The sequence below is a fragment of the Camelus ferus genome, chromosome 12 (genome assembly GCF_009834535.1).
Source record: "Camelus ferus isolate YT-003-E chromosome 12, BCGSAC_Cfer_1.0, whole genome shotgun sequence".
Classification (NCBI taxonomy): Eukaryota; Metazoa; Chordata; class Mammalia; order Artiodactyla; family Camelidae; genus Camelus; species Camelus ferus.
In genome coordinates, this window is record NC_045707.1 from 53,234,434 (window position 1) to 53,244,419 (window position 9,986).

Below are 9,986 nucleotides of genomic sequence, written 5' to 3' on the forward strand. Positions count from 1 at the left end.
GATGTAGACGCAAATGAGCACAGTTTGAAAGCTTTCCAAAAGGAAGCCATTAACCCGCAGGGCGGGGAGTAGACACCACATCTCCTGCGGGGCTCGGGCGGCTACTGCTTCCCAAAGCCGACCAGTGCCAGCTTCAAAAACGCCCAGCGTTGAGGAAAACAAGATTCACCCCAACTCCCAGATGCCGGGCCACCGATGACACGAAGTCCCCCCCCCACACCCCGTCTCTTTCTCCTCCTGCCAGTATCACTCACGCCCAGGGGCAGACCTCTCCCGCTGTTGATCGAGATACCTTCCAGCCAGCTTTGGAGTCAGACCAGCCTGCCACCGCCCTCCTTGCTGGAGCCGCAGGGGGCTGCCCGCACCTCACTCCCCAGGATGGTCCCAGCCTCAGAGCAGCTACTTGGTTGCCGCATTTCACACACACCCCACCCAGGAAGCAGAGACACCCCCACCCAGGAATTCTGGGGCAGGGACTGCGCAGTTCAGGGCAGCTGTTTGTCCAAAACACGGTGAGTGAAGTGGGGGGAAGGGTGGAGTGAGGGCCCACAGTGGGGAGGCGTCAGCCATGGGGCTAGGGGAGGAAAAGCCCTCCTGCCTCCCACCGGGGGTTACACTAATTAGGAGGCAGAGCTGGTCCTTCGAGTGGAGTTTCTTCACTGGACTGTGTTTCCCGTGGGGAGGGGGTGGGGCTGTGGCCCTACTGTGTGATGGGGCCCCATGCCCGCCTCCCAGGCCTGGGGTGCGTGTGCCATGGGCACCTCTGCTGTGGGCACCACAGGGTGGGCGTGGGAGTCGTCCTGCATTCTCCAGCTGAAACCCAGCTGCGTCCCGTCTCCTGGTTGTTCTTTAACCTCAGCTCTTCCATCCCCTCCCGACTTGCTTCACTGACTCCAGACAGATCCCATGGGCTCACCAGAGTCACTCCCCGAAACCTGCGTTGGTGGCCCTCAGGGCACAGGCAGGAGTCCCCATTCTGGTGGTGGGGGTGAGCCCACCTCCTGTCCCTGCAATGACCGTCACCCGCCAAGGCTAGGCTCACTCCTTCCGTGATATTTACTTGACACTGTGGGCAGTGCCTTACGCAGGCGCTCTGCGGTGGGAGCTGCTACTTTACACAGAGTGCAGCCGGGATGGGGGTGTCTATGACACGGGGACCTGAGGGGGAGGAGGCGGCACCAGAGGTCCTGGGCAGGATCATTTGTGCAGAAGGAACAGCAGGGGCAGCGCTGCGGCTCATGTGAGGAGCAGCAGGGAGGCCGGTGTGGCTGGAGTATGGCCAGGGTGTTGCTGGTGGGGACAGCACTGCCCCGTCCTTCTCAGGACTCCTGCCCCATAAGTCAGGGTCCGGGGCCATTCTGGATCCTGGCCAGACCGACAGGCTGCTCCAGGGAAAGGCAGACCCCTCAGACAGGCTTGGGTTCAGGAAACCAAAGTTCCAATGGACAAGTAGAGGCCTAGCTGGTTATTAAGTTCAGCCCAGGGTGCACACCGAGTGTGCAAAGGGCTGACACGGTCCCCATCCCATTCTCAGGGCTCTGCCTGCCTTATCCCACGAGTGAGCTCAGGTAACAGGTGGTCGTGACGGCCAGGACCGCCCGGGTTCCAGCCCCACACACGGAGCAGGACCTGTGCTCAGTACCTCATGGGCTGGAGGCTGCGCTCTGCCCTCATTCCTCACTGCCCCAGCCCAGCACCCCTTCCCGAGCCCTGCTTCTCGGTGGCTCCGTCCAACCTGACACCCAAGGAGAGGGAAGGCTTCTGAAGTGAAGCAAACACAGCTTGGGGCCCTGCAACCCTGATTCTGCCGTCAGGAGAAGAGGCGGCCTAGTGCTGGATGGAGAAGGTTCTGCGCAGCGTCCTCTGCCCCCGGCCCACTGCCCAGGCTCTGCGGCCGGCCGGCAGGAGCGTCTGCTGAGGGGTCTCGGAGCTCAGCGCTGCCTAGGGTTTCAGAAATCTCTAAATCTCCCCACCTTTGAAAGGTTCTGATATAAAGTGAAATCTCGTTGCAGCAGTGCCCCCGCCCCATCCCAGATCTAACCTCTGGAGGAGCCCAGGGAAGGTCCGGGTGGGAAGCGGTCACTCAGCAGGACACGCTCCTGGGGTCGCTCGCCTCTGAGCCTCGGCCACACACTCGAGAAGGAGCGACGGTCTATTTCACAGGCTGGCGTGTCCAGCAGAGGCTGGCTGAGCGCCTGCCGTGCGCCAGGCGCGTGCTGGTGCCGGTGCCGCTCCCCGTCCTCAGAGGCACTGAGCGGAGTCTGGCGCCCAGGGGAGTGTGTTCTCTTGTTTGTGTAACTGTGGGCTGTTTGTCCTACTTTCTCCTTTCCATCGTGGGGCCGTGAGAGCAGAGGATAGGCCTATTTCTTTTAGATCCTCTTGTAAGAAATTGGGTAAGGTCAGGAGCACAGAGAAAGCCCCCAGGTAAATAGGACGGCCGGCCCGGACTCAGGGTCCAGGCTCCAGGGGACACCGGGGAGGCAGTGGGAGGATGCTCAGCCCGACGGAGGCCTGCATCTCCAGGCCCTGCTCTTACTTAACCGATGCCGCGGGAGAAAAACAGCCAGTTCCTTAAGGAACACGGACACATTTGTCGGTGTCTCAATTCTGTTCATCCTGTAAACATAAGGAGAGCCCAACATTCTACTGTTCTGAGTTTTGCAATCTTCACAAAATAAATATTTGCCTTCAAAAGCAACAACTCAGATAACCATCAGGGTAACATTCTCGAGCGTCGTCCCCCACCGCCAAGCCAGGAGCTGAGGTCAGCGCAGAGAGCTGTGTGTGGTCCGTCGGATGATGACTTTCACGTGGAAACCTCAGGTTGGAAACCAACTGGCAGCCATTTGGAAAAGTTTGGTCTCTCAGTTTCTAGATTTGACTCAAAACCAAGAATCCCCAGTCCCTGGGACGTCTGTTGGTTTCCTCCGTCCACCAGGTGAGGAGCAAAATGGCTTAAGTGAGTGCTAACGGGGGATGAAGACACTGCGAGGCCCTCAGGGGTCGTGGGGACTGGACTGGCCCTGCCGGAGGCCACCGCATAGTCAGACGCCCACTGGGTGTTCACACACCTCAGGGACGGGTCTCTCTCCAAACCCCTCTAAGAATGAGGTAAGACTGCAAAGGAGTCCTGCCGATTTTAGATGACACAGTGACACACAGATGACACAGCCCAGCAGCAGAAAACCACGCCATGCAGACCTCGTGCCATTTATAGGTGCCACCCTGGGCCGCCGCCGCCGCAGCCTCCTCTGGGCGCGCTCCGCCGACAGGCCGGCTTTCTGCGGAGAGGGGAGCATCTAAATAGCCCCACAGTGTCCATTCTGACTGGTTTTCTTCATTATGGACAAGAAGTTTTAGGAACAGTCATTCTGAGCCATTACTGAGAAATACATCTTAAGGAAAATGAACCTTGGGAGTCCTTTAAAAAAGTTCATTTCAATATTTTTAAGGATTAGGGTTTTCTGGGCCAGTGGTAATGTTCGTTAGGCAAGAACATGGACCTCAGTCATAACAGTAACCCATGAAGCCATCTCCACCAGGTAAACAAAACCCGCCACACCGACAGGCCTCTGTACCCCGCCCCACTGTGCTGTGGTCTCCGGTACCGTTAGGAGCCCAGCCGGACGCCAGGCCACTGAGGCCCCCTCTGGCTCCTCCCTCAGGACCCGTCCATGAGCTGTCACCACCCCACTTCCCACAGACAGGTCCCTTCCTGCCCAATCCATCTCCACGGCCCTGTTATGGGAGTGAACTGAGCCTGCCACATGCTCGTATCCATGTGCTGGACGGGTCCAGCGGCCAGGGCCACCCCGACTCCATGAGGGTGTGTGGAGTGGACGGAGCCACTCTGAGCTGTCCAGCCGGAACTAAAGCCCCAGCTCGATATCAGTTCCCTGGCAACTCACCCGGCCGGGAGAGGAGGCTTCCTGATTGACCGTTAGGACGCTGCTCTGCCCGCCCAGCCCTGCCTGTCTCCCAGTGCGGGGAAGCACGTCCCATCTCTCCCAGTGATGGGGGCAGGGGAGTACATGGAGCTGGCGGAGGCTCGGGGCTCTGGGCTGACCGCGGGAGTATCCGGGAGGGCTGGAAGGGCCATGTTTGACTCTACGAGAATGTTAAGTGTTTTCTTTCTGGTTTGAGATTTCTAAAAATGTAAGCATTTGTTTCACATCAGTCTTCAAAATTTTTCTCAGAAAGGGCCCCTTTGTCATTATTAATTGCAAAGAGAGCAGATGTCGAATTCAAAGGCCAACTGCCCCTGCCACCGGCCCCCAACCCCACCAGCCACCTCTGTCCCACCAGCCCCACCTGTGCTCTCAGGAGGAGGCCACCTGCAGATCAACTCATGGGAGCTGGGTTTCAAAACACACCACCTGGCTGCCGTGGGCACGGATGGTCCCAGGATGGCCTGGGCAGCTCTGAGGTAACGTCCCACCGGCCTCAGTGAAACCCAGACTCCTCGCCATGGCCTCCAGCCCTGCTCACTCTGTCTCCTGGTCTCCTCTCTCACCCCCACCTTCCCTCTGCTGTAGCCACGCCACCCTCCTGCTGGGGTGGGATGTCTCGGGTCCCCCCGCCAAGATTCCGTCCTCTCGAGAGGCCCCTCACTCTCTCCCAGGCTCTTTTCTGCTCACCGGCGTGCTTCTTCTCAGTGCTAGGTTTATTGAAGTCGTGTCCCAGGACTGTGGCTCCTCTTTCCTCACTGGAAGGGGAGTGCCACGAAGCAGGGGCACTTCCCCACTGCCCACGGTGCCGTCGTGTCCCCACGTCCCGGGCAGTGCCTGCTGCGGGGCAGACGCTCAGAATGACTTGTTGGACGAATGAATGAATGTACATTAAAACCAGCATGACATCCAACCTCCTCTCTCCTAGGCATGATGTTTAGGAAACGCGGAACTGGAATTCGGCAACACCAACCTGTTCGTAGTAGAGATCTGGCCTGACAGCTGCCAGACGGCGCCCTCTGGCTCGCGTCTGCAACCGGGATGCGCGTGTCTGTCTTTACATCCTGAGAAGGTGCTTTATGCCAGGATTAAGGAGTTGCTGGCAGAAATCCCTCCCCATTGCTTCAGGAGGCTAATCTCTTACTTTAGTCTGGGCTCACTCTCTGCCTCTGAATCCAGCCCCTGAAGGGTTGAGCAGCGTTAATCCTGAGGGTCTAGAAACAGCACAGCCGAGCGTGTGGCACTGAGTCCGTGGGAGAGGGACGGGCGAGCAGGGTCCCTCCGCGCCAGGTGCAGAGCCAGGCCTGACGCAGGGTCGTGCCCACGCTCTCACCGCAAGGGCGTCTTCTCATTTCCCATTGATCCGTCTGCCGGAGATGGAAAAGGCCTCCAGGTGGTTAGTTCTGTGAGAACCACGTGCCCAGACCTCGGGGCATTTCCAGGGGTCCCAGGCAGAGGCCTGGGCCGCTGCCCAGCTTGGAGCTGAGTGGTGTGTCTGACGACCCGGGCACCTGTCTCTGCCTGCGCGTTGGCCGGCGTGACTCCCTGTCCCTGTGGTCCCTGATTCTGACTCGATGTGTGAGCAGAACTGGTGACCTTTCTCTGACATAGAGGATCCCACCCACCCGTCCACTGGCCACGTCTGCACTGAGTGCCCTCCATGTGCAAAGGATGCCCTGCAAACGCCTGGGGTGCTGGGGTCCTGTATGCATCGCCTGGTGACGGCCCACCCTGCTTCCCAACCCGGGCCGAGCTGTCCCTAAGCTCTGATCCGGTGGGGTTACCCGCCCTGGGCAATGCCTAGTGACCTTGGGACGGACAGTGATGAGAAAGTAAATGCAGCGCAGTCTCACCTGTACTGACAGAGGACACCACACACTTGGGAGGCCTGAACCCTGAGGCCATTGGAAATTTCCCTTAGTCACTGGACTGTGTTAGACTGAACCCCCGAAGTTACCCGTGTTCAGCTGTGTCTGCTACAGACACACAGCAATGACGCAGCTTCCCTGTCACCAAACATCTGTTGGGGTGACCCCCAAGAATGAAACGTGGCATATGGGCCGACATGACTGGGACCCGAGACCCACCTGCTGAAGCTGGTGGTGGCCACCAGAGGTGGGGACAGAGGGCCTCTGCACCAGCTGGGCACCGGGTGCTCTGCCCACGGCAGCTGCGGCTGGAGTCACAGTGTCATCGGCCCTGTGGGGCTGGACAGGCCCCTGATCCTCTCTAAGCCTCGAGTCCCTTACTTGAAAAGCAGAGAAGACGTGCATGAAGCTGTTTGTAAAAGGCAGGGGGGACGCAGTGCCTGGATCTGTTCCTTTCCCTCGCTCTATTTTTTAGGGAAATAATAACCCGAGGTTGAGTGACAGCCCGACCTCGCTGTGCCGGGAGGAGCACTCAGAGGCCAGGGCTTGGGCTCTGCTTCCTAATTGACCTAATGTGCCAAATGAGCTTAATGTGAGCTAATTAATGATGCTATCGGTGGTGGAATTACCGCGGCAGAGCCGAAAACAGCATCAAAGCAACAAGCAGGCAGGTGTCCACTGGATAATTGAGGAAACGGGGGCCGCGAGGTTGCAGGCAGGACCCCAGAGGCTGGGTGGGGTGTGGGGGGAGACCGCGGGGCTGAGCCACTTAATTGCCGGGCTGGCTCCCAAAGCGCCACCCTGGTTACAGCTCCTGTGCTTGAACTGCAGGTTTCCCCGAGCCTTTGAAGCTGGGCTCCTGGGCATTTCCTTGAGAATGAAGTCCATTTTTTTTTTTTTTTGAAACCACAAAACTCATTCACCTGGAGCCAGGAAGAAGACCCAGGTGACCTGGCTTTCGTCTGTGGTCCTTTGGGACCAACGGAACTTTGTCGAGAAGATGCTCCCGAGTTAAGAGCCGGCGTGGTTTGTGCCTGTGAGGTCGGGGGGTGGGGACCAGGGCTGCCCTCCCCAGTGGTGCTATGAGGGGCAGGGGACACTGACTCTCCAGGAAGAGGGCGAGCTCCCGAAATGTCTGAGCCTCACAAGTCTGTATCTTCCACAAATGAAAACACTGTTTACTTCTAGAAACTGGGTCATAGCCAGAGAGTGAAAATCAAACGTTTCAGGGAAATTTTATTTACTTTCTCCTCCCAAAGACAAGTGCTTCCAGGACTACCGCAAACTACGCCCCAGTACAGCCTGGCTCACTTGGGGGAGAGGGTGCGGGGTGTGCAGGGACCCCTGCTGCCCCAGCCCACGGCGGGGCCGTCTGCCTCCCCCAACCAGTGACAAGGGACACAGGGCTCATCCCCCAGCTTTGATGAGGTGGACTCCGGTGGACTCTGCCAAGATGACACTTGGGAGGTTTTAAGTGGCCGTGCCTTAGAAATCTCAGAGCATCTAGTCAAGCAAGAAACCTTTCTGTTATCTGAATTGAGCCCTTTACTCCTTTAGTTCATTATGCTTTTTTTTTTAACCTCTTTAATATTTTGAATTCACTGCAGTTTCACACTTGGTTGGAAAGTGTCTCAGAATCCAACATAGAACCGCTAGGCGGTGGCGGCTGAGAGCTGTGGGGGCGGGGAGGTCTGGCTTCCTTGGCCCCCTCCTCAGCCCTTTCCTAAGTCCCCACCTCCTACCTGCGTCCCTCCAAGTCCCTCAAACTTCCCTGACGGAAGGCTCTGCTCTGCCAACATGTGTCCACACTCCAGCCCGGACGGTTCTAACCATCCTTCTCAGACCCCTCACCCGCCGACCCGCTGCCCTAACACCTCTGGCCTCTGAGGAGCAGATGCAGTGACCGTGGGGTGTGCCCACACCGCCCGCTCTATCTGGGCAGAAGGTGGAAACCCTGGGCCGCAGGGAGAGCTGTAATCTCCAGGTGCACGTCCACCCTCTCCCCCTACCCTCCCCCAAAACACGGGGCCACGACCTCCATCTCAGACTTGACTCAAACCCGCGCCTGGGCGGTGGCTCAGGGGACGGCAGTGGCGTGCCGGAGCAGAGCCCAGCGTGCCCAGCCCTGTGCGCCTCCCCCGCCTGCCAGCCTGGGCCACCTGAGCAGCTCCCTTTCAGGCTTCTGGAGACCCCGGCCGAAATCTCAAGCCCGCTGGGCACACACACAGTTTGGCTCCTCAGCCAAATGCACAGCCAGTAGCAAATGGGGTTGGTGGTGTTTTCCTGAAAACAAAGGAACAACCTCAGGTCTCAGAACTAGGAGCAGACGCACAGTCACCAGGAAGCTTGTTCAAACGCAACCCAAAAATGACACGCATTTCAAAAATGCACTCAGGTGGTCTCTGGAGATGACACCGCTGTCTCACCCACAGCCCAAGAGTTTAGCAAACCGAGAGCCAGGGCGAGGCTTACCTGGACCCCATGGGAGAGTCCGTTTCCAATCCAAGCAGAAGGTGGTCCGTGAGGAAAGCCAGGAACGTCCTGCCGAGGCCACTCAGGTGGCCGCTCCGCCGTGTCCCTGAAGCAGGTGCTGGTGTGGAGGCGGCCGGCAGAGCTGCCAGGGCGGGCGAGGCGCCTCTCGGCTGTCAGGACCCCTCCTCCTGCTCCACGGGCTCCCTGAGTCTCCCTTGACTGCCAGTCCCACCCGGAGCCAGAGGGAAAGTCGGCCCAGAGGCCTCTCTGCACACAGACTCACCCGCACCACCTAGAGGCCTCTCCCCGCACGGGCGCCCGCCCAGCTCTCACCGGGCTCCACCAGACACCCCGTGGAATCGGTAAAATCACAGATGCCTTTTCTTTGTTGGGGGTGGGAGCTGGGGGGCTTGCTTCTCCCATAACAACCAGAGCCTCTGGGCCCTGGAATGCTAGAAAGCTCAATTAGCATTAAAGTACCATCACTCAAAATGTGATCCCCCAGGGACCCGCCACCGAGGCGGCCACAGGCAGGGCTTACCTCCAGTTGGCTCTGAAGCCCTCGCTCTGTTCCTGCCCCGTCCTGCCTCCTCCCCCAAGTCCACTGCAGGCCAAGCCCCCGGACCGGACATCTCTCCTTCCCTGGCACCCTACACACCATATATACTCCACATAACTGATTCCAAACAGCCACACACACCCATGGGACCTCGTGCCCCCCACGGAAGGAAGCAATGAGGAAGACATCTGAAAGAAACACTGTGAAGGGAACTGCCTTTAGTATCTGTCAATCCTCCCAGTTCCACCATCCTGAACAAGGAGGTAAAGCATCCAGCCCTGCTCTCCCCAGCCCCACCCGCACACAGGGAACCCACTTCCAAGGCTCGATTCCTATCCCCGCCTTTTCCATCTTGTCTCTACCCAGATTCACAGAAGAGAAGTAAACAGTTAAGAGGGACACAGAAACGTGTGGACGGGCGAGGGTCCTGAGGACAGTCTTCTCCCTCCTGAGGTTGAGCAAACCTCGGTTCCCGACTTTTTTACCAACATGACGACCATCCCAATAGCCGAGGTTTAAACAAGAATTTCATCCTGATCATTGAGACTGGCTCCTCCATGCGACCCATGCTGAGCCCAAGCTGAGGGTTTTTCATAAATTACAACTATTAAAATTACTCAATGAAGAACCTAGGAAAACAAACAGGATCTACGTATTCTGGGCTAATACAGAATTTCTATCGTGTATAATTTTGACTATTTGGACAATTATTTTGTTAAGTGTGTTTGAGGATGAAGATTATCTTGGGTGTAACATTTTTTTTCCTACTAGAAATTAAATGGCACTTTACATTTATGAAAAAGAGAGGACACAGATACTGCCAAAAGACAGGAGAAAAGAGAAAATGTTAGAATGGGCACAGAACATGGATGCTGCCATAGAAGCCAGCGTTTTCCCCTCTTTGAAAAATCCAAGACATTATGCCACCGAGAAGGGTGGCAGATGGTTATGCCTGCAATTTTCAGTCATTATATCCAAATGAAAATGAGTCTACAAATTAATTCCACTGATTAAGAGGAAGAAAGAAGCAGGAGACATTGTTGCTTATCTTCATCGTTTAAGGCTCTGGAGCACTGAAGACGGGTGATTTCTGTTTTGCTCATTTCCTAAAAGGCTGAGGCAGAAAGAGCAAACGGTTAA

At 57.2% G+C, this 9,986-nt stretch overlaps 1 protein-coding gene across 1 annotated transcript in view; it reads right to left on the reverse strand.

Moving 5' to 3' along the window:
• Nucleotides 1-8,577, reverse strand: part of EDAR (ectodysplasin A receptor) — a 60,823-nt gene extending 52,246 nt beyond the window's left edge. Inside the window, exon 1 of the mRNA XM_032493680.1 lies at nucleotides 8,288-8,577. The gene's annotated coding sequence lies outside the window, so the exon portion shown is untranslated. The remainder of the gene's footprint in view (nucleotides 1-8,287) is intronic.
• Between the last annotated feature and the right edge of the window lie 1,409 nt (nucleotides 8,578-9,986).